Here is a 25,972-nt window from a genome sequence, read left to right as displayed (position 1 = left end):
CTAGCTTCTTTCCCTTCACATTTTGATGATATTACTCCATGGTTTTTAAGCACCTATTTTTAAAGCTGAGATGTCTGCTATCTAATTGCCATCCATTGTATGTAATCTTTTTTCTATCTGGTAACATTAACATTTTTCAATTTATCCTTGATGTTCTGCAACTTCACTTTAATTAATCTTTCTGAATTTATTTCATTTAATCTGATCAGCACTTGGTGTCTACTTTCTTTTTTTAATTTTTTTTATTATGTTCAATTAGCCTGGTGTTTACTTTCAATCCAAAGACTCACATCCTTCTAGCAGTATTAAAAGCATCAGCCATAATCCATTTCAGTATTTCCTTTCAACCACCACTCTCTTCTCTCCTTACAAAAACTACATATATGAAGGGTATCTCAAGCTATTGTCCATTACCCTAATTTCTCTTCCAGGATTTTACTCACTTTGTCAGTCTGTGCAGCATGGTGAGTGAATTCCTCCATAAAATCATCCAACTTACAAATCCTACTTCTAGCTGTGAATAACCAGCTGGTGTTTTAATATTCAGTGACTATACATTTCTTTCATATCCTGGATTTTTAACAGATTTTTCTCCATATTCACCTGCCTTGATACATAGCTGTTTTTTTCCTCATAATTTTTGTTACTTTCTTTAAAAGTATTTATTATAAAGTCACTTTATATTTTATCAGGAGCTAATCTGTGTTCTTACTATTGATCTTGTTGGCTGTCTCTCTTGGTGCTCTCTTATTCTCAGGTGCTTTAGCAGTATAGTTTCCAGGTTGATTTCAAGGTTGGAGGATGGCAGTGTTACTGGTCATTCTGGTTTGATTAGGACAGAAAAGCTCCTGAAGCATAGGAATTTTAGTACCAAAACTGGGAAAACCCTGGGCAAATCTAGAAGAGTTGGTGATTTTAAGGTTGATTTGCTTCTCTCTCTCCGGCTAATGGTTTCAATTTTGTCTCCCTCCAATCTCCCAGGATCTGTACATCCAGAACTAAGTCTTTCTTTAGCATCTGAGGACTGTTATCCTACAAAATAATATATCTTCTGAACCAGCAAAAGGTTTAACCCAGTACTGTTTGCAGAGATGTCTCTTTCCAGCAGCTTTACAAAACCCTGAGATGTAAGCATTGATCTTGGCTCTTTTGAGCCCCCCCCTTTTTTTTAAGGACAGAGGAACATTCCAATGTCACCTTCAATTTCATATAAGGAGACAAACTCAATTCCCAAACATGCATTGGTGCTACAACCATGCACTCTCAGAAGTCAAACTCATGGCCACCCCTGCCTATCTCCAGACCAGGTGCACAGTGAGCCTACCCCTTAAGTCTGATTAGTCTGTTTTCCCTCTGTTTCCGAGTGTGCCTACATATTTTGAATTCATAAGTAATACTGTCTATTACATCTTTTTCTGGAACAGAGGATAGAGTTTAAAATTCAATTTCACAAAACCATTTTGTCTAAAAATCTCTATCATAAATGTGGAATATTTAAATACCATGCCAATGGAAAGCTTCACAGAGTCTTTCAAACCCTACATGGCCACCAACTCCTCTCCACATTTTTTCTGCTCCTCCCAATATGCAACGACCATTAATATGTAAGAGGAATTTATTAATTCCTGGAAGCTTAGATATTCGCCAACTTCAGGTAGTGCAAATGCACCTGAAATGTAGAAAGAATGTTTGGCAAGTAATGAAAACAGGTGTCTCGAAGTTTACAGAAGAAATTACAGACCTATTAGCCACAGTAAAGTTTATAATGCACCAGTTATAAAAAACGAACGTCTATTCGTCTTTATATTCTGAGCACTTAGCACAGTGCCTGCCACACATTAGGCACTCAACACATTTTGAGTGAAGTTGCTGAATGATAAGGAGAGATTCTGAGGTCTTTACTCAAAGCCTAATTACTTTTACTTTATAAATATTTGCAACATGTTTGGCAGCACATCACAAGATAAATAAAAGCAAGAGAGAAAACAGAATAAAACTTTAAAGGCAGACATGGGATTCAAACAGCCTAGCACAGACATTTAAATATTAACAGATCCCAAGAGCATCACTATATTATGACATGATATAAAAACTAAAATGCATAATGATTCTCTTGATTCAGAAAGAAAAGATTAAATTACATAAGTATGTTTTGCTTAAAAAGACAGAGTAACAAAACGTATACTTTATAATGACTCCCATATACAATGGGTAAATTTTTTTAAAGAGGTGTTTATGCTTGAAGGTATTAAACCCTAAACTGTTTGGAGCACTCAGCTGCTATGAACAATGCCCTCCTTGAAAGCTGAAAACAGTTGAAATCTTTCTGCATGAAATCTGTTACCCACCATTATTACAGAATGACCAGTTCCAGAAAACAATTTTCTTCCCATTAATAAGAGTTTAACTCCTTCAAGCAAACCACAGTTCTAGCTTTGTGGTGCTTGAGCTATAAGTAACCCTTGGTCCCCTACACCTCTCTCTGAACTATGACTGTGCCTTAAGGATCACAAAAATTGAGCTTTTTGCCTCTGCAGAAGTGTTTGGCTTCCCTTTCTTTTTTTCTTTGGCTTCACTTTCCATCATGAAATTTCTTCTGAGTTGTTTGCCCATCTCAGTCCAGCATCCCCTTTTGATTTTCAAGTCTCTTGCCTCATGGTTGCCACCGCTTAACTCCTGTCCAGTCTTTTTCCTATTTCTTACTAATTGCTCTATGGGCCCTAATTAAATGAGACACCCAATGTGACATAGTTAATATGGTGACTGGCTTATGACGGATAGACCCTGAACTTGAGCTAGAGAATTATTATAATTCTTATACCATCATTTCATGGGTGGAGATACAGGACCTGGGAAGTCAGTAACAAGTCCACTTAGATAGAAAGTGACAGGATGAGAATTGTTCCAAGTCTGAATGATTCCAAGAACTCCAGGCATCTTTGCCTCAACATAGCATTGCTTCTGTCCATCACCCAACCCTACCTTCCTGGACGTACCCAAGAGAGTGTTTACTTTGGGATGCTGCTGAGAGGAAAAGCAAGCATGAACAGAGTGGGAGAAGAGACAGCAAAGAAGGACTGACAGTTATAAACACAGGTAAATAAGCTTTGATTTTCAAACATCTGGAAGATACAGAAGGACTTGACTCACAAACACCCATACCATTGAAAACTGCCTAAATTTTTGATTGAAATAAAACTGACATACAATGTTATATTAATTTCAGGTATACAACATATTGATCCAACGAGTCTATATACTACAAAACTTCCTAAATTTGATTTTGTTTAGATAATTTTTTTCATGTAAGATTTATCTACCTTCTATACATCTCTAGAAGTTAGATTTTGTAGTCTGTGGGCCCAGAGAGAACCCCAAGCTAAAGAAAAAATATTAGTGGACATGTTTTGTTTTTGTTTTGTTTTGTTTTAATTATCAGTTCTATTTCCACGTGTGGGGGGGAAAGACATTCTAGGCAGGTAAAATGGTGACATCAGTGGCTTTTGAAAATCACCCACAGAACTGTTTCTAAGACTCTAAAAACTATGTGGGTTTTTCTCTACATTCTTAAAAACAAAACAAAAAAGGTGCTGTTCACAGTTTAGATTTCATACCTATGAAATATGATTCTCAAGTCACCTTAGAGTCTTAAGTATTTTATACAATTACCACCATGCTCATGTTAATAAATTGTCACTAAACATGAATGAAGCCCATTTGGGTAAATAAAATTATTTAAGTATGTATTATTTGTAAAAGTTCAATAAAGTGGTCCAAAGATCTCTTCAAATCAATAAGGAAAAGAAAAATAACCAAGTACAAAGGATTTGGGGAAGAATTTGGAAAAGAAGGAGAAATACTAATGATCAATACAAATATGAACATTTTTCAACCTCTCCAGAAATCAGTGAAATAGTGACACAGAAATTAAGACAGTGATAAGATACTACTTTATACCCATCAAATTAACCAACTTAAAAAGTATGAAAGTAACCACTGTTGGCAAAAATAAGGGAAAATTAGATGGGGGTATAAATTACTTCAGTTACTTGGAAGAGTAATTTGGCAGTACCTAGAACATTTGAAGATGTTCCTACCATACAATCTATTGATTTAGATATCTACCTAAAAAAATCCTCAGATGTATTCATAAAAAATATGTAAAGGGCGTTTGTCACAAAATTGCTTTAATCATAAAAATTGTGGAAGCAATTAATATATCACAGACAAATAGGCTAAGTAGTTGGGGACTATTCAGAAATGGGATGTCATATAACAATTAAAATGGATGAACTAGATGTACATATACTAACAAGGACACATTTCAAAATTTTTTTAATGAATGAAGAATGCAAGTTGTAGACGATAGCATTTATGCACATTTTAAACACATGAGACAATACTATAAATTGTGGAATCGGACATTTATGAGAAAAAGTAGGAAAGCATGGATGAGAGCAGAGAACAATTTCAGGAAGGAAAATAAGGAAGGTATAGGATGAGTTTGGTACTATATCAATAACACTTTCTTATTTAGAAACAGAAACATTTGAAACAAGAAAGAGATCTAAAACAAATGTGTCAAAACTCATCTGTGAAATCTGGGTGCCAAATACGTGATGTGAATTAGATTATTTTCTCTACTTGTCTGAAGATCTGAAACATTGAATAATTTATCATTAAAAATCTGAGCAATACATACATATTGTATATACCGCATACTTAAGATTGTAATATACAAACAGGCACATGTACACCAAAACAGTGTGTACCAAATTGCCATCAGTGAGGTGAGACAACTGATTAACTTTTCTCTCTTCTCTCTTGCCCAAATGTCGTTTATTGTGCATGTATTACTTTTAAGGTCTAAACATGTATCGATTTGATTGGAAAATTTAATTAGATTTTCTTATCTTTCAAAGGTGAAATTGTCTTTTCAAAGAGCTAAAGGACTCAGACTGCTTTTGAGACTACATTAGTAACAAATGTCTTTAAATTTAGCATTGTAAATATTGAATTCAGTAGTTACAATAACTTAAATGAGTCAGTGTTTATTTGTAGCCAAGCCAACGCTTCTAGAATAGTTTCAGCTGCCATTTAAAAAAGAAATGCTACTGCAAGTTTGGGTCATCACAGATTCCTTTTTTAAGTCATTGCATCCTCCTTAGTTTGTCAGTTTGTAAGTAATCTCCCACCTGAAGCTGCACCAGACTAGACAAGCCTTCATGATGACAGCTAAGAACACTCATTTTAGAAATAAATTTGTATTAAAGGGCTCTGCTTTTTTAAAGGCCAACAAGTATCCTGGTACATTTTTATAATGTCAGCACTAGAAGGAAGCTTAGGAATTAGCTCATTTACCCTACAATCTTACAAAGGTAGAACTGACATGCAAGGAGATGAAGGGGTTAATGTCACACGTTTTAGGAGGGGCAGAGCCACCACCATGTCCTGGGTGTTTGATCTTCTCATGGGACAGCCTGTCTAAGCCACCAACTTGTTGGGAGTGACTTTTCACATCCCCTCAGATTTCTAGATGATAATGCTTCTCAAAGAGCATTCAACTATATCACATGTGAAAGCAGGGGGAAAAACAGGAGGCAGACTCTGGAGAAAGAGGGCTGATGAGTATTTAAACTGAGATTCTGTCCTCCAAATCTCTGATCTGAGTTAGCACGTCTAAGTTGCTGTGATAGAGCAAAAAGTAATTTCTCTAGCCTGAGACATACTCAATCCCAGCACTGCCCATCTTTCTAAATTCCCAGCCATACATTCGCCCTCTTGTGAGGTTGTGCTGTCCTTCCTCCCTCTCTTTCTTCTTTCCTTCCATGCTACATACAACGAGTATTTCCTGATTGTCTACTATTACTCAGGCACACAACGACGACCTGTGTAGTCCCTACCGTTGCAGGGCATATACTATTGAACTCTGAGGTCCAACATGGTAGCAACCAGCCACATGTGGCTGTGTAATTTAAATTAATGAAAATTAAGTAAAATTAAAATCACGGTCCCTCAGTCACACTAGCCACATTTCTAGTACTCAAGAGCCACAGGGTAGATATAGAGCATTTCCATCATTGTAAAAAGTTCTGCTAGAAGAGTTGGTCTAGGAGGAGGAGATAGGAAAATTAAGTGATCACGGTGCATGGTGTTTGTACTACGACAGGGAAGTTCAAGAAAGGACAGGAGCACCAAAAAACAGTTAATGACAGTGATGGGAACGTATCAACGAATAAACAGAAATTGTTTATTCCATTAACTCCATCTATATTAGAATTTCTGGCTGTCTCTATGGCCTTCTCCTTTTATTCGGCTTCTTCTCATCCTTCCTCCTCTTTGTTATTCTGGCTGGTGGAAGCATGAAATGAAGTTCAATCCCAACAGACAAAATAAAATGCCACCTTCTCAATCCTGTCCAATCCATTTCTCAAGTCCTCTCAATGACTAAATCCACCAGCTTAACACTTGCCCATTCAAAACAAATTACTTCCAACAAAGGTTCTAGAGGAAGCTTTTTGTCCTGTGCATGACCCCGTGGTCTCTGATGCCAAATGATCAGGTCAGGTCTGAAAAGGTAGTTTATTAGGTTCTCAAGGGGTGCTTCCTTTGAGCTCCCATAACAATACAACAATCTCTTCTGTCTGGCTACGCAGGCAATCAACTAATTATAAGATCTGTTTACTCGCTGCTTTTTAAATATTCTAATCATCCCCCAAAAGTCCTCAGAGCCAAGAGTTAACTCAAACACAGGTGCAGAAGAGCTAACACAAAGGAAAAGAAATAATATACAAGATCAAGTGAGAAATCAGACCCTCTATGGTTTGCTTATGTAATGGCTGTTGTCATGTCCATAATGGACATACCAGAGACAAACATGTGACTACAGAAAATCCCTGCTAGTCAGATTGGGTTTGGGGAAGCCAACTGGATAGTAAAAAGTGCATTCACAGAATATTTTTTAAAGCAAGGTGAATTATAGTCATCTGTGGACAGGCAAAGAAGGATTGACAGGCCTTTGGAGGCATGTTTTAAATTTTTTAAAAGCCATTTAAAAAAAAAAAATCAGTAACAGTCATTTAAATGACAAATCAATTATTTACATGTAAAAGCCTTAAAAAAATGTTTTCATATCAGGAAGATTCAGTGACAACACCCCACCTCAGAGCAATTTTATTCATACTATTCAATTATATAGCAAATATTTCCCTTTTCCCCCAGCTTAATTCTGGCTTGTTTCTAAAGGATCACAAATTCAAAATTATTTTGACTGTTGGAAGAATTATTGTTACTACAAAGTTAGTGTTGCTCCAGATGACTATGACCTGGACCTTCTCCTTTTGCCCTCCAGATCCACTGTGCCCCCTTTCCCACTCTGCTCCGTGCCCCTGAAACGGACCTCTATGAACTACAATATCAGGCTGCTTTGCCCTCTGCTTTCCAGTTGGGTCTGACCAAAGAGAAGCGCTGAACAAGCAGGAGATGGGAGGGAGGGAGGGATGGAAGGGATGAAGGTGGGGAAGACAGAGTGGAATCACGGGTTGTTCCCCCAGCTCCCTCACTTTGGAGTGAAGTTGGCAGTGGTGGTTCCAGGAAGTTTCACTATTAGCATCTTTGTCACAAGCATTTTCACTGCAAACATTTTTCCTTCATAACTCATTGGCTATACGGTAGTAATGCCATAAAAGATTTAAAAAGAAAAAGAACTGGATGACACTCTGGTTTGACAATTTGTTGGGGTCATCAACTGGCTGACAGTTCGGTTTCATTTCTCCATTGACACAATACTCCTATTTTTATATTATACAAATCTTAGCCCTCATAAGGGTCTATAGAGTGGTGCGGAGTTTTGAACCCACATTTCACACATAACTTTGGAATGTCTATCAAAAGACACGTGACAATATGCCAAGAACAAACAACAGCGTATAGGGCTTTCACACACAATACACAGCTCAGCTACAAGTATGCATCCTAGTATCTGGAAACTAAGTCTCTCTCTGAATGAAGAAAGTACTTTCAGCAAAAAAGAAAAAGTGCAATGCTGAACAAGGAGACAAATCAACAAGCAAAAAAAAAAATGTCTACTACTATGTATGAAAGAGTCTCAAAACAAGTGCTTAGGTACAATCCACAGTATCAGTTATTTGCGCAGAATAGCTCTGAATCTCTATGTATTTTAAACGTATCCAAATATTTTATATTTCACAAGTCTTTTTTAATTTTGTCACTCAATTTTTATGCTTCATTATGTTCTTTTTAATGAATGTCTGCCTTTTGGTTTTGGTCATTTTATCTTTTATAGCAAAATTGCCTTACAGCCAATTAGTCACACAGCGAAAATGTTTGCAGTGCAAATGCTTGCAGCAAAGATGCTTATGGTAAAAATGCCACATGCAGGCAGTGTTTGTATTCTTCTGAGAAAGGTCATGCCTTTGATTGGGTGGCCCCTCTCCCACAACACAGCTACAGCTATGGCCCTTCCTCTTCTGATAACTTCTCCTTCCCTTGCCCATTTTAGGTCTAGGGGTGATAATAACTTCCTGATGTTAAAAGCCCCAAGTGCTTCAACAACCTCTGTGGGTTTTCTCAATCTCCTGTAACTTTGTAAATAGTCTTATCATTAAACTTTCCTCAATTCCCCTATTTGAGGGTGCCATCTGCTTCCTGCCAAGATGCTGATGGAAACGATCTCTACTGATGGTGTCTTCCTCCAAGATCTATCTGCCCCTATGGGAGTGTGACTAGAGTGAGCAACCAGGCTTGGATGGGAAGAGAACCAACCTCAGGTGTCAGATTCCTTAAAGAAGCTCACCAGTTCAACTGAAATAGACAGTAACTACTCACGGTGCCTAACAGACTTCCAAGAATGCAAAGATGCTCCGTGCCTTACGCTGAGACAGTCAAGAATCAACTAAGAGAAACTAGGCACCAGTGATTCTAGTTACTGTCCCTCTCCCTATTCATCTCTAGAGATGTTATTCTTCTATGAAATCATCCTGGAGGCTTTGAGCAGAGAAGTAACAGGACCTACAGCATCTCCAGTGTCCTCTCTTTCCACATGCCGCAGCCCAGAATGCAACAGATCTTTTGCTTTTCCTGGAATCCTCTAAGCACATTCCTCACTCAGGGCTTTTGCACTTTCCTCATAAAGGTCAAGGACCTCATTGTTTTCATTTACTGCTTCATCAAAGACTAGCACAAGGAGGTGCTTAATTAATTCATCAATAAATGAATCGATGAATCAGTGAATGAATGAGATTCATGTACATTGCATGTTGACCAGAGAAAAATTTTAACCACAATGGGTGATTCTTTCCATGTTTCCAATGCTCTTCAACCTAATTAAGGAGGTAAAATGACTATTAAAAATAGTAATCACCCATTAACCTATTCTTAACATGTTTAGATGAACCATGTCATTGTTATCCTCCAGCAGAATGGGTCGTCAATGGCAAATTATTCAACACAACAATTCAGAAATGTATTGAGGTGTACAGGTAGTGTCCTAGTTCTTGTCATGTGACCCTCAGCTTCTGAGGATACCACCTCCTGTCTTTGTGGCTGCACACCTGTGGGTGGGAGCAGCTTCCTAGCACTGCTAACCTAGGCATTCTTTCAACTTCCTCTGTTGGCATTTTCAGTTCTTCCAACACCTTTGTAATTAGTTTCCATATTCAATTTCTCCATTAAACAATCAGGTATATAAGTTTTTGTCACTGGACACTGACCGGTATATAAATTAAAAAATTAAGCTTTTTTTCCTTAGATTAGTAATTCTGTGACTTCCTTTAAAATTGATGGTATAGTAGTATAAACACTGAACTGGAACTCAAAAACTAAAAACTCTATTATCCTACTCAAAATTCCCCCAGCCTCTTTCCACTGCTCAATTTCAAAACCACATCTACCTATTTGTTATAGCACATTCTGGTACCAAAATCTTCATTAGTTTCCTATTGCTTCTGTAATAAATTACCACAAATGTAGTGGCTGAAGCAAATGCATGCTTAATATATAATTCTGCAAGACAGAAGTCTGAAAGGGTCTCACTGAGCTAAAATCAAGGTGTTAGCAGGGCTCCACTGCTTTCTGGAGGCTGTAAGAAAGAACACATTTTCTGACTTTCTCCACCTTCTAGAGGTTCCCCCCACCCTTGGCTCATGGCCCCTGATGAGTCCTTCCCACATTGCATCTCTGACATTGACACCCTGTCACCTCTCCTTCTCTGACTTTAATTCTCCTCCTTCTTCTTTCACTTATAAAGACCCTTGTGATTACATCGGACCTACCTAGATAATCCAGGATTATCTCCCCAAGTCAAGATCCACAATTTAATCCCCTTTGCAAAGTCAATTTTTCCATGTAAGGTAATCTTCTCACAGGTTCCAGGAATTAAGATGTGGACATCTTTGGGGGAAGGGGACCATTATTCTGTCTAATACATCCTCAACCTGGGATCAGCCCCTAATCAATTGCTGGCATGAATCAGTATATAAACACTCCAGTTCCTTGCCCCTGAAGATGGGATAACTTTGAAGTGCATGTTTTATCCTTGCCCTCAGAGTTGCCCAGCCAGATTAAACTTCAGTTCAACGTGGGAGTGAATTGTTTAATTTATTGGTTGCCTCTTTTCTCTTTTTGATTCCCCAACTGAGGTTTCCTGGAACCACCACCCAAATAAACTCCTTGCATAAGATCCTTGTCCCAGGGTCTTCTTCTGGGAGAATCCAAACTAAGACATTATGTGCTTTGGACCCTACTTTTCCTCTGTATGTTAGTTTCCTTGGGAAAAGAGGTATAATATCGTCTCCCCTAATTTTCTCCCAAGGAACATAAGAATAAGAAAGAAAGAACACTTGTGAAAATGTTTTGGAAAAATCTTAAACAAGAGTGCACAGATATAGGATATCTTCATTTAAATCTAGCCACCTTTTTTTTTTTCTTCGTATAGGGAATGGTAAACTTTAGTCAATGCCTCTAGAGCAGTATCCTCCACTGGGGGCAATTTTGGCCCCCGAGGACATTTCGAAATGTCTGAAGACGTTTTTGATCGTCACAACTCTGAGGAGAGGGGAGTTACTGGCATTTACTGGGTAGAGGTCAAGAATGTTACATATCCTACAATGCAGAGGACAACCTCTCACGAGAAAGAGTTATTCAGTCGAAATGTCAATAGGGCTACTGTTGGGAAACCTTACTCTTAAGTCGGAAGATCAAACCAATTTGTGTCATTATTAGGTGTGCAAACAGTAGAACTATTCCTCTACCTCCTCAAAGTTTATGAATGCTCGCTTCATGCTTTGGGAATTAATTTTACTCCAACCACTGGCTAGAGAAGTCATTATGGATATAGTCTAATGTCACTCTTCATAGACACATTTTTCTGGTGGAATCTGGTTCATGCCTTTTGTCACAGAACCATATAAACCCCACTGCAGATGATCCCAGAGCTATTCTAAATACACCATCAAAGTCANCCCCTGAGCCGAAGGCAGACGCCCAACCGCTGTGCCACCCAGGCGCCCCCATGGGAAACCTTACTCTTAAGTCGGAAGATCAAACCAATTTGCGTCATTATTAGGTGTGCAAACAGTAGAATTATTCCTCTACCTACTCAAAGTTTATGAATGCTCGCTTCATGCTTTGGGAATTAATTTTACTCCAACCACTGGCTAGAGAAGTCATTATGGATATAGTCTAATGTCACTCTTCATAGACACATTTTTCTGGTGGAATCTGGTTCATGCCTTTTGTCACAGAACCATATAAACCCCACTGCAGATGATCCCAGAGCTATTCTAAATACACCATCAAAGTCACTGTTGCACCGTAAATAGAGGCCAATTCACCATCGAAACAGGTTCTGCCTTACCCAATAGAACAGTGCAGAGCGGAACCTGCCTAAAACATGCCCTTTCCCATTGCCCCCAAACCATTTCATTCTAATATGACACGAAAACATTAAAACTGAGACATGAGCTACCAGTGTGTGTTTACAGGCCTTGTTTTTCCTTGTACTTTTTATACTCCATTTTCCTCTTCCTTCTTCTCTCTTTCTCTTTTCTACATTCATTTTGCTTCTTCATCTTCCCCATTATCCTTTTCACCCTCATCATCCTTCCNATTCATTTTGCTTCTTCATCTTCCCCATTATCCTTTTCACCCTCATCATCCTTCCGTCTTATTTGCCCGTCCTCTGCTTGCCCTTCTTTTCCTTTCTGTCAGACCCCTTTTCAATGTTGCTCTTGTCCTCAGAAATAAAAATCTTCTCAGTTAACTGAGTGGCACTTGCAGGATTTAACTGCTTTTCCCAGCTACTCTGTAAACATAAACTTGAGCCATCTGGGCTTTTTAATGTTTCCTGTAAAGCCTGTCACTGCATCGATCGCCTGCTTTGACTGGCTGCACAAGAAGTCATTGTAAGCTAATATCTCCCTAGGGCAGTTCTAGTCACTTATTTCATTGTTTTCTTCCTCACGAATGTCTTTTAGTCAATAATAGACTGATTTTTTTCTTAAACACAAGCTAAATTCCCTCCTAATTGTTTACGTGCTCCTTTAAGCTTAATTATACTACACCTTCACAATTTAGAATCACAGAGATCTTAACAAGGGAAGGGTCTTCTTTTTAAAGAAAATTGTCTAAAAATCAGAGCATGAAATAACCTCTAGAAGATTACCATCATGTCAAAGAATTCAGAAAATATGTGTAAAAAAGCATACCAGGTAAAGATCGAAGAGGACCTTGACTTTGATTTTCTGTGACATTCCTCTTGTTCTTATAGAGAACTATTGTTCTTGTCTTATTTATTTATTGGGTGTTCAATTGGAATTATTTTAAATGTAGGTAAGAAGTCTAAGCTATTTCTCTTTAACAGTCAACATTTAAATGCTCCTGACCTTACAAGAACAATTTGAAAATAGTTCAATAGTTTAGTGCCAAAATGCCCCATAGTTGCAGTCATGTGCCAGCTCAAATTATGCGTTTCAATCTACATATAGAAACATAATTACAAGAACAGCACAATTACAATTATAGTAATAGCAATGCCGATTTATTAAGTGTGTGCTCTATGTCAGGCATCATGCTTTTCAGATGGTGTCCCTAATTGTCACAACCTTTTCTTCTCCTCATCTCCTCCACCTTCCAATTTTTATCTTCCTTATCTCTTCCTTCCTCCTCTTCCCTATATTTACTGTACTTCTTTATTGCCTTCATCTTCTTCAAGATCAATAGTTCTCTGATATCAAAACCGAGGTGTGGCACTCGGAGGAGTGAAACAGCTTGTCTAGGATCCTGCAAATCATAGGTCTAAGAGTCACTTCCAACCCAAGTCTCTCTGATTCCAAAATCTGCAAGCTTTTTATAAGAATGCTTTCAAAGGATCAAAGGATCACACACACCTGACTTTGTTCTCTTCACCTTTTCTACCTTGGCTTAGCTGACTTCAGGCATTCATGCGATACGCTTCTCTTCCTAACACACACATACCCACAACTCTCCCTGCTTCGGTTGGTTTGCTTGGGATATTCCCAACTCTAGTTAGGATATTTTAATTGCCCAAGACAGATCCATGCAGCCTGCAAAAACTGAGCCTAAACTTGGTTCCCAAGGCATACCTGGCACCTTCCATTGACAGAAGCCCTGGATAAGGTGCTGAGTGTGAGATTCACTATTTTCCACCACAACGATTAATAACTAATTAAAGCACTCTTTAAATTATTTGAAACTCTTCACCAATATATCGTAATATATCTCTGTATCTCTAAAACCTAATTGCCATAAAACTATAAAATATATCTTACTTTTTGTTTAAAAGCCTTCTCCTTTCTGGGTATAGATTTTCTATGTGAGTAATTCGTATTCTAATGGGGTGTTCTTTCGAACAAACTTTTTGAACCCCTATGAAAGCTCCTTCTTAGAAACAAAATCCCTGTCTGATATACAAGCATTGTGCCTTCCAGCCTATCTCTGTGCAGTAACTGTGAGCTCTGAGAAGCTGCAAGAAAGACCAGGTAGTATTGAAAACTCTGACATGACTCCACTCCCTATAAGTGGATCTGGCCCAAGCACCATGGTCACATTCTTCGAAACAGCTGATAGCAAGAATTTCAGCTGACAATGAAAGCTAACAGAGGAAAGAGGGAGGGGGGAGTTTCTTTTAAGAAAGTAAGAGGAAAAAAAAAAAAAGAACCTCTTTGAAATCATGATGCTTAACTGCAATAAACAAGTTGGGCCCAGGAAGTAACACCAGGAGTACATGCACTTGGCAAAAGATTTCACTTGCTCTTCCTCAAAGNTTTCAGCTGACAATGAAAGCTAACAGAGGAAAGAGGGAGGGGGGAGTTTCTTTTAAGAAAGTAAGAGGAAAAAAAAAAAAAGAACCTCTTTGAAATCATGATGCTTAACTGCAATAAACAAGTTGGGCCCAGGTAGTAACACCGGGAGTACATGCACTTGGCAAAAGATTTCACTTGTTCTTACTCAAAAGGGGTTTCTGGTTGACACTGAGTTCTGATCCCCATCTAATACAAAGCACTACTGAAAAAACGAATGCTAACCACGAGTGTACCAATAGAAAGAACTGACATAAGAAGTGGAGATGAGTATACAATGAAACTAGTGAAACAAAACTCACATAGAATATCCTATTATTTCATCTCTCCCTTTCACTCCACTAAACACACCCAAATGATAAGAAAATAAGAGCCTTTTCACTTCTAAACACTTAATTTTACCTCATAAATAATCACACTTTTTATGGAGGTATATAGGACAATGAGCTTTCAAANAAAAAAAAAAAAAAAACTTTAAAAAAAAAAAAAAAAAAAAAAAGAAAGAACTGATATAAGAAGTGGAGACGAGTATACAATGAAACTAGTGAAACAAAACTCACATAGAATATCCTATTATTTCATCTCTCCCTTTCACGCCACTAAACACACCCAAATGATAAGAAAATAAGAGCCCTTTTCACTTCTAAACACTTAATTTTACCTCATAAATAATCACACTTTTTATGGAGGTATATAGGACAATGAGCTTTCAAAGTAAGGGGTCCCCAATTTTGCAAATGGGGCATTCTGGGCCATCACCACAAATAACATGCTTTGTTAAGCAAACCAAGCTGAGTTGGATTCAGTTCCTTTCTTCCTGTTTCTATAGCATCTTTTCATATTTTTCCTTTAAAAAATTAAGAACAAGAAACACTGGTTCATTGAAGTTAGCTTACATAATTAATGCCAGGACTCCAGAATATAGACAAACTAAACAGAGGTTGTCAACAGCTGCATCATTTAGTCAATGGTTTTCTATCCTCTTTCTCCTGGTCCATGTGTGTTTACAAAGGCAGCCTGTCCACAGGCCCCTCCGGTATGTTAGGTTTTCCATGGGAACCCCAAAATACATTAAAATGAAAGAGTAATTTCTGTAACTCTATTGCAGTAAGAGAGACTTGGTCATTATTGTATTCTAGAAGAAGAAAAGCTTTAACACCTGAAAACTAAGGTTCCACTGCAGGGTTCTACTCTGCCTGGGGGGCTTCAGGCAAGCACTACACTCCACATCTTCCTCATTTAGAAAATCAGCTACTCCCTGTCTCTGAGGATTTTGTGAAATTAAGCAACATTAACGTGCTCAGGAAGCTAGGCATATATTCATGGCTGAAGGAATGCACCAAATGTTCTCTTACACGTTTGAAACACATATTGAGAATATTCCTCCTTCTTATAAAAAAATATGAGGCTCATTTAAGGTTTAAATAATCTTTTTTTTTTCATGAAGCTCAGAAGTCTGGATTCAAGAAAGTCGCGTAAACAATGAGATTTATGACTGACTTCTTAACAGATATGATGGGAGCCAGAAGACAGTGGAACAAATTATTTGAAATGCTAAAAGAAAACTACAAGCCTCAATTTATATAGGTAGAGAAAATATTCTATAAAAGTGAAGGCAAAATAGATACATTTCCAGACAACCAAACCCAGANTAGATACATTTCCAGACAACCAAACCCAGAGAATTTGTCAGCAGCAGCCTTGCACTAAGAGAAGTACTACCGTTGTTTAAGTAGAAGGAAAATAATCCCAGGCAGAAACACAAAAAATGGGGGGAAATGAGGAGCAATGGAAATTGTACATNAGAATTTGTCAGCAGCAGCCTTGCACTAAGAGAAGTACTACCGTTGTTTAAGTAGAAGGAAAATAATCCCAGACAGAAACACAGAAAAAATGGGGGGAAATGAGGAGCAATGGAAATTGTAAACGTGTGGGTAAATATAACTAATATTACTTTTCTTAATATTATTGATATTATGTGCAAAACAATAATATCTTGTGGTATCATTTCATGGAAATGAATGAAAACAAACTGGTTGCACATTTTGCATTCTCTCCAGCAATGAGGAGAGTTCTAGTTCTTTCACAGTACCCATAAGAATTTGGTTTTGTCATTTTTATTTTTCAATTTTAGCCATTCAAAGAGTGTGAAGCAATATCTCATTGAGGTTTTAATTCATATTTTTCTAATGACTAATAACATTGAGTATCTTTTCATGTGCCTATTTCCATCTGTGTATTTTCTGAGATATGTCTCTTCAAAACATTTTTCCATTTTTAAATTGAGTTGTTTATTTTCTTATTGTTGAGTGGTGAAAGTGCTTTATTTATTCTGGGCAAAAAGATCTTTATCAGCTATGTATTTTGCAAGAGAAATAAAAACATATGTCTATACAAAAGCCTCTACAGAATATTCATAGTGGTTTTATTCATAATCACCAAAAACTTTAAATAATGTCCATCAGTCAGTGAATAGATAAACAAATTGTAATGGATCCACATAATGGAATACTCCTCAGTCATAAAAAGGAATGAACTATTGATACAAGCAACAAAATGCATAAAACTCAAAAGCATTACGCCATGTGAAAGAAGTCACTCACAAAATGCTGTATTTGTTTAACTGTATGATTCCATCTAGATGGCACTCTGAAATGCATAAAAGCATTAAAAACAAAAATTATGTCATTGGTTGCCAAAGGCTGGGGTGAGAATATTGATCATAAAGACACACAAGGAAATATTTAGGGTATTTGTGGTGATGGCAATATTCTATATCTTGATTGTGGGTAGTTAAATGATTGTCTTTGTCAAACACATAGAACTGTATATATAAAAAGGGTCAATTTTACTGCATGTGACGTATATTCAGGTTAATGTGGCACAAAAAAGAAAACCATAATACAAAACATGGAAGCGATAAATGCTCTGAGAAGGGGCAAAAGTATGAATTTATATGACATATAATTCATATAAAGTTTAATTAAACACTGATAAATCATGGATATATACTGCAAACTCTCAGATAACTATATTACTGAAAGAAATTAAATACCCAAATAAAGGAGAGGACAGACCTTGTTCATAGATTGCAAGACTCAATATCATAAGATATAAATTCTCTCCAAATGATCTATAGTCAGTAATTCCAAACATAATTCTCAGCAGGTTTTTCAAGGAAATTGACATGCTGATTCTCCAATGGAGAAAGAAATGCAAAGGATCAAGATATACCCAAAGAAATCTTTTTTTTAATGATTTTTTTATTATATTATGTTAATCACCATACAGTACATCCCCGGATTCCGATGCAAAGTTCGATGCTTCATTAGTTGCGTATAACACCCAGTGCACCATGCAATACGTGCCCTCCTTACTACCCATCACCAGTCTATCCCATTCCCCCACCCCCTCCCCTCTGAAGTCTTCAGTTTGTTTCTCATAGTCCATAGTCTCTCATGTTTCATTCCCCCTTCTGATTACCCCCCTTTTCTTTATCCCTTTCTTCCCCTACCGATCATCCTAGTTCTTATGTTCCATAGATGAGAGAAATCATATGATAATTGTCTTTCTCTGCTTGACTTATTTCACTTAGTATTATCTCCTCCAGTGCCATCCATGTTGCAGCAAATGTTGAGAATTCGTTCTTTCTGATAGCTGAGTAATATTCCATTGTATATATGGACCACCCAAAGAAATCTTAAAGAAAAACAAAGTTGGAGGACTTACCCAACTGGATATCATGTAGATCATAGACCTAAATGTGAAAGGTAAAACAATCAAGTTCTGGAAGCTAGTAGGAGAGTATCTTTATTCCCTTGGCATGGGCAAAAAAGCTCAAGTAATAAGGTTAAATATTGATGAACTGGACTTCATTTAAATTAAGAACTTGAATCACCAAAAGATAACATTAAAACAGGAAAAGGAAAGACACTGAGTGGAAGATATTTTCAATACAAGAGAAAAGACTCCTCAATAATACATAAAGAACTCCTACCAATCAACAAGGAAAAGAGACAACACCATTTCTAAAATGGGCAATAGACTTCAACAGACATTTTATAAAAGAGAAAATCCAAATGACCAGTACCCATATAAAGATTTGCTAGGCATCACTGATCAGAGAAGTGCAAATTAAAGCCACAGCAAGATATTATTGAACAACCACAAGCATAACAAAAATTACCCAATGTTGGTGAGGATATGGAACAACAGAAGAATTGTAAATTGGAATGGTCACTTTGGAAAACTCTTTTGCTTATCTTTTAAAGGTGAAATGTGCATACTCTATAATCCAAAAATTCCATTCCTCAACAGAAAGGAGTACTATATCTAACAAAAGATATATACAAGAATATTAATAACCCAAAACTGGAAGCAACTCAGACATTCACCAGCAGTAGAATGGATAAATTATGTTGTAGTGATACGATGGAATAGTACACAGCAATAAAAAGTATGAATTATTGTGGGGCGCCTGGGTGGCACAGCGGTTGGGCGTCTGCCTTCGGCTCAGGGCGTGACCCGGCATTATGGGATCGAGCCCCACATCGGGCTCTTCAGCTATGAGCCTGCTTCTTCCTCTCCCACTCCCCCTGCTTGTGTTCCCTCTCTCGCTGGCTGTCTCTATCTCTGTCGAATAAGTAAATAAAATCTTTAAAAAAAAAAGTATGAATTATTGAAACATGTAACATCATGGATGAATTTCAGAAACATGATAGGAAGCCAAACACAAAATAGTATGTACTGTATGTTTCCATTTATATGAAGTTCAAAATGAGGAAAAACTAATCCATGTGGAAAGATGTCAGAATAGTGGGGTGGGGCACAAGGAAGGCTAGCAGGGACATAGCAGTGTTTTTTATCTTGATAATGGATATTGTTTTCAGCGGAATGCCCACTTTGGGGGGATTCATGAAGATACATGCTTAGGATTTGTAATCTTTTCTGTATATATCTTATATTTCAATAATAATGAGTTTACCGGGAGGGGTGCCTGGGTGGCTCAGTTGGTTAAGCGTCTGCCTTCGGCTCAGGTCATAATCCCAGGGTCCTAGAATTGAGTCCCACATGGGGCTCTCTGCTCAGCAGAGAACCTGTTTCTCCCTCTCCCTCTGACTGTTGACCCCCCTGCTTGTGCTCTCTCTTCCTTCTCTCCCTATCAAATAAATAAAATCTTTAAAAAAATAATTTAAAAAAATAAGTTTACCAGGAAAGAAACTACTATGGCTTTCTGGAAGATAAATTAACATCTGTGTGGAATGATCACTGGCCAAACCAGTTTCCTACCAAAGGGACCCAACTAGGGTTCCAAATAATACTTATCAAAGCAACATTTTGTTTTTTTGTAAGGGAAATCCTTTTCCCTATGTAAGCATTTGTGTGTGGCAACCTCATGGTCTGTCTGCTCACATGGTGAGGGACTTTAATTAGTCTTACTTCACACAGTACTATTTCACAAAGGGATTACAACTCTTTAAGAGGTTTTTATTTTATCAGAGAAATCTCCACCAGTATAATAATGGTTTGCTGACAGCTGCTGAAGTCTTCTTCACAGGTTTTCAAACTTGCTTCTTTTTCTCTCTACACCCGTTTACTAAAATCTCCCTGCCTCATTTACTAGAATTCCCACCGAGGAGAGAAGTGCAAGTGAAGAGAAAGTCACCCCTTCTATAATTAAGGATCTTCAAAGTTAGTCCTTCCTTTCTGCTCTCAATCTGTTTCTTAGAGATTACACAAGTTCAAGAATTGCAAAGTTTGTGTTCAGATATTAAACCACCTACAATTTTCCTTTGATGTGTCTCTGGAGGACCTCTCATGACCTAATACTATTGAAAAGGATAAAGGGTTGTCATTTTGAGATAGCAGGAGTCTCATAATAATGACCACTTTTCTCCATCTACTGAATCCAGTCCTCCTGTAGCTAAGAAATTCATCCCAGAATATTTTGATGGGCAGATAAATCCACTGATCAAAAATCCTTACTTAGAATATAGTTCGCTCCAAAGCCAAAGGGAGATCCGAGTTTCATGATTTCTAGAGTTTACCATTACTTCCAACTATACAAGCTTCTACCTACTTTTTACTTAGTAAATATGGCATGAAGAGTGGCACCTACTTGAATGGAGAATACTAACTTGTACTTCAGCATCTTCCAAAACCCAAGTATAAACTTGGCAACAGCTAAAACACAGGCTCTACAGGTATATCTGCTGGATCTCTGATGTCTAATTTCTGGATTGTCATGGATCATAACCTCTTCCCGGAGATTCCAAGACTACAAATAAGCCCAAGTATAAGTCCCACCTTATCAGCTGCAGTGGTTGCAGTCAGTTGACAGACCTCAAAGATCAGGCAGATAAAACTTAGGCATATCTTAGAAACAGGACTCCTGGGATGCCTGGGTGGCTCAGTCATTAAGCGTCTGCCTTCGGCTCAGGGCCTGATTCCAGGGTCCTGGGATCGAGCCCTACTTCGGGCTCCCTGCCCCACCAGGAGCCTGCTTCTTCCTCTCCCACTCCCCCTGCTTGTGTTCCCTCTTTCGCTGGCTGTCTCTATGTCAAATAAATAAATAAAATAGAAAGAAAGAAAGAAAGAAAGAAAGAAAGAAAGAAAGAAAGAAAGAAAGAAAGAAAGAAAGAAAAAGAAAGAAAGAAGGAAGGAAGAAAGAAAGAAGCAGACCTCCTCTCTTACCCTTGGTGTGCATAAATTACTCTGGAGCTCCTGGGAGGGATTCTTTGGAAACAGGGTGTTCTCGTAACTATTGAGCTAGTTTTCCTTTTCACCACCTCTTAATCCAGGATTCCCTGTTACGGTTATTACAGGCATTAGATGTATAAACTCCAACTCCAATTTCCAAGTGTTTCTTTACATCAAGCCACCAAGCACATACATATTTACATATCCTTGTGGCTATACAAACTATGGGAAGAACTGACTGGAATCCCAGTAAAGGAACAGAAGAAACAAAACAGCAAACAATAGTATAAGAAGCTAAGATACAGGACAGCTATTATTCTTGTTTGTTCATTTGTTTTGTTTTAATTTGGCTAGTTTGTATGTTTGTTAGCTATTCTCTTTGACTTTTGGCTGTTTGGCCATTACTAAAGATTGACTTATGTCTCACTTACTTCCAAAAATACCTTCAGACAGATCAGGAATGTGCATCTAACACTAAACAAATAGGCAGTGCCTCCCACAACCAGATCTTGAGGCTGAGTCTCTGGATGTTCCAGTCAAATGACTCATCCATCTGGACCCAGGACAGTACAAAAAGTGAACCCCACAGTGGTTCGCACCTGTTTCTATGGTTTACAAAGTCAGTTCTCAAAGGGACTGTGGCAATCTCTAAAGAATCCAAATGCATACTTTATAAACAGAACTCACTAAAAAGAAAAAAAAAAACTACTGTTAGAAGAAATTTTGGCCAAGGAAGGACTTGCTGAGAGCACAGAAGTCAGAAGTTCTTGATTTCTTTGGGCTCATGCAGTCTTTGAAAATCCATGGAAACTCTTGACTCTTTGGCCTCCAAACTATATTTATAATCTTGCATAGAACTTACAGGAATTTTTAAAAATCTACATATATTATGAATGTCATCCATGAATCCACTCAAAGTCCATGGGCTCCCCCATTAAAAACCTCTGATTTAATCCAAGCAGGAATAGGAGGTCTAAAAAGACTAAGTAGATTACCTAAGGGGACAGAGTAATGGGAGCAGAACCAGGACTAGAACATAGATAGTATCCTGGGTCATAGCCTACTACCCACACCATTGCTCCAGAGTAAGGAAAAACCTAAATGGAAAAAAAAAAAAACCACGGTTATTCTGGGACAGGTTGGACTTACTTGAAACACATATAGGTTAGGAAGTTGTGGAGAGAAATGGTCTTGAATATAAATGAAAAACAGTCAGATTTACCATTTGGGGTCTAAGTTAATTGCCTTTCTTTTTCTTTTCTGGACCAGCTTTAAAACTACGTGATCAGGTGACTGGAAATATAAATTCCTAGGAATAGGCATTACATTAGTGTTCTCCTTCCAGTGTTTCCAGGGTGATACGTAGGAGAAGGGAGACCCAAATTTTGAGGCCACCACTATTTATTCCCAAGTCTGTAATATAAACAGAGGGTAAGAAACTATTTTATTTATTTGATCATTTCAGGCAGTTGGACCGCTCGCTATGCATTCCTTGCAACCTTGAGCATCATTATCTTTCTATTTCTAACAAGATTTTAGAGACGCTAACTCTCAGAATTGTTGGAAATGTTGGTCATGCATACACCACAGTGAAGCAGCAACCACTAGTTCTCATGGAATTGTCCTTCTATGTGATCTATAAAACACCCTATCCTAGGTGCTCCCTCCTCCCTCTATTCATGCAGAAATTGGTCATGTTAGCAAGAGCAGTCGGGCAATGATACCACATTGTTTAAAATGGCTCTGAAACTGTGTGGATCTAAGCAAGTCATTTACCCTTTCTAAAACTTGGTGTCCTAATGAGTGAAGTGGGAGTAATAATCACATTGGCTTATAATGTTGCTGAAGATAAAAGGCAATCAGGCATGTAAAACAATTAGCCCAGTGCCTGGAACACAGTAAGGCCAGGTCCACATTGGCTTGTGTTGCTGTTATTTTCAAGTGAAGGCACAGACCCAGGGAGAGAAGGGGACAGAACGGGAGAGGTAACCAAAGCCTGAAATTGAGAAGACATTGTAAAGCAGTTGGCTTGACCTTGATTAAAAATCTAGAAACAATTCAAGCCCCTCTAACCCTAGTTACTTTCAAATGAATTCATGAAGAGGTTTCTACCAGAGTCTTAATTAAATACAGTATCAAAAGGAGTTCCTTAAGAAGATTCCATTATGAGGTACAGCCCTACGGTAGATATAAGGCAAGAATCCAGGGTCATTGATCCCCTGGGATAATGATTTTCTTGTCTGCTGTGGGAAGGGGTTCCTCCCAGCATTCAGCCTGTGGACCCAGGGCACAGCTGGAGCTCAGTTGCTTGTCAGCTTCCAGCTTTTGAGAAGAAAGAGCCTCAAGTCGGTGACTGAAGGGCCCACATGTTATAAGCAGACAGCGTAAGGGCTCTCACTGGAGACATTTTGGTTTTCTTTCATAATAGTTATTTTGGTTTTAATATACTTTATTTCTCACTCGTGAAGAGGACATCTGAGTTCCTAATTAGAGTTTAGGTTGATTTTTTTTTTTTTTACTATACTGGGGGATCAATAAGCATCGATTGTCCTCCTGTTCTTTAAAAAAATAAAACAAAAATTATAATTCTTCTGTGTGCCCTTCTGCTGCTTACCTTTGTGCTGCAGGGAATCTATGGTGGCTGAGCTTTAGTGTCTGAAACCTGGTTGGCTCCCTAGAGACATCTGGAAGCAGATGGCTTCTCAGTGCTCCAATGGTGTTCTGGAGGATGAAGCAAGCTCTCTGCAGATTGGGCCACAAAATTCCACTCCAAAAATAAACAAGAGCATCTTGCTTCCTACCTTGAGGTTGAGGCTCCAATCGCTTCAAATAGCCTGTTTACATAACAGCCCAGAGTGTGGCCTGAACTGTGATCCCTTCCCTGATAAGAACCTCAGCATGTTCTGTCCCAAGTTGTTTGGGTTCAAGTACGGGGCAAGGCCCAGAATGGGAAAGCTCACTGGGCCCCTGCAACCACAGCAAAGAAGTTGGGCCTGTTTTTCCAGAAGCTACCACTTTGAATCCCCATCCAGCAGCCCCCAATTGCCCAGTGCTGCTAGAGAAAAGCACACATACCACATCAAGAACTGGAAGGTAATTCTCATATTTCTAACCCAGTAAGCAACTCTCATCAATTGTTGTAACCTTCCTTCTACTTTTGAGCTTACAAAAATATTTTAAGATATTCTTACCCTAAAAAACGCTATTAAATTCTAAATCTTTAAACCTTTGCCTAAATTCTGCAGACCCCACAACTTACTCCTTCATGTTCTTCCTTTCTTCTCCACCTCTTAAAAGAGTAGTCATCTCTCGGCAAAGACACAGACTTCAAACTTTAGGAAACTGTCAATAGTCAACTGTTTTTGACCTACAGAATCTTCCATGTGGTTCAACCTAATACCCCAATCTGTTAACAGTGTTTACTATGGAAGGAATGATGGAAGAGTGGAGAGATCTTGACTGACCATCAGTTTCTACTTTACACTCTACTTTCCAAATCTCTTCAACCAGCTTATGTTAGTTTCAAAATCATAACTAAAAAAAAACCTGGCCAAAATTTCCATCTCCTCTCTGAGGGCACATTGATTCCATAGCCCCTTAACAGCTGTTCTTTGAACTTGCCCCCCTTCGTCTCTCACTGAAGACAGCAAAGTCCCTCAGTGACCAAACTCAGCCCATACGTTAGATGAACCTACTGTCACATCTGACATTTTTGCCTTTCTATGCTCTCTCCTGCATATGGCCCTGGTTTTCCTGGTTCTCTAGACTTGTATCCACTCCATCTCAGTCTCCTTCAGTCATTGGACAAATATTTACTGAGTATTACCATGTGCCAGGCATTCCCTAGAGGCCAGAAAAATTACAGTGAACACAACACAATTTTTTACCTCTGTCCACCCCTAAAATGTTGCTGTTCTCCAAGGTTTTGTCCATCTCCCGTATTTTACATTCTCTCCCTGAACCTTCTCTTTACTTGTGTGGTTTCATTTTCTTCTTCAACCCTCATGCTGATGATTCACAAAGACCCGGCTTCTCCCTACCATACCTCTTCAGCAAAATATTCCAAAGGCACTGCAAATTCAATGCATCCTGAACAAAATTCAGTCGCCACTTTGTTTTTCTTCCAGCATTCCCTACATAGGTCCTCACCTCCCTATTCATCCAGTCATGCATTCTAGTCATCCTTTAATCCTCCTCTCTGTTTTCCACTAGGTCCCTCCAAAAGCAGAATCTGGGACCAAGAAATGAGTACAAAGAGTCTATTTGGAAGGTAAACCGAGGAAGCTGGAGTGAGAGATCAGGGAGCATGAGGCAAGGAAGGAGAAAGAGCCAGTAAAGACAGTGTTACTAAGTGGGTTCTTGCTGTGGGCAATGGCAGTACAATTCCACATGGGACTTTCTGAGGGACCATGTGGAATAAGCTTGCAGATTTTCCCACTGAAGTTTGAGAAGCTATAGCATTTCTACAAATTCCTATTTCTCAGAAGTTACAGGCTGCTCAGAGTAGGACATAGGTTGGGTGTTCCCTGTGCTTCCAGAGGGCACAGAAATCTTCTAACACCACTACAGCTGAAATCAGAAGTGAAGCAAAGAGATATTATAAGAGACCTGTATACCTCTGCCACCCTCCCTTTGTCCCCACATCCAGTTTCCAACTCCTAATAATTCAGCCTCTTAAATATTGCTCAATTAGTCTCTTTCTCTCCATCACCACTTCATTCAGACTCTCACATCTTATCAATATAATTACAACCATCTGGCTGCTACCTTTACCTTCACCCTCACCTCCATACTGCTGCCAAAGGTATCTGTCTAAAAACATTCCTGATCATATAGATTCCTTGTGCAGAAATTCAAGATGATCCTCTCCCCCCACCAATTACCTACCTATCAAGTGCCTATACAAATGAAACCCAGATTTCTTTTAATGGCAT

This window comes from Ailuropoda melanoleuca, chromosome 13 (genome assembly GCF_002007445.2).
Source record: "Ailuropoda melanoleuca isolate Jingjing chromosome 13, ASM200744v2, whole genome shotgun sequence".
Classification (NCBI taxonomy): domain Eukaryota; kingdom Metazoa; phylum Chordata; class Mammalia; order Carnivora; family Ursidae; genus Ailuropoda; species Ailuropoda melanoleuca.
Note: the sequence above shows the minus strand (reverse complement) of the source record.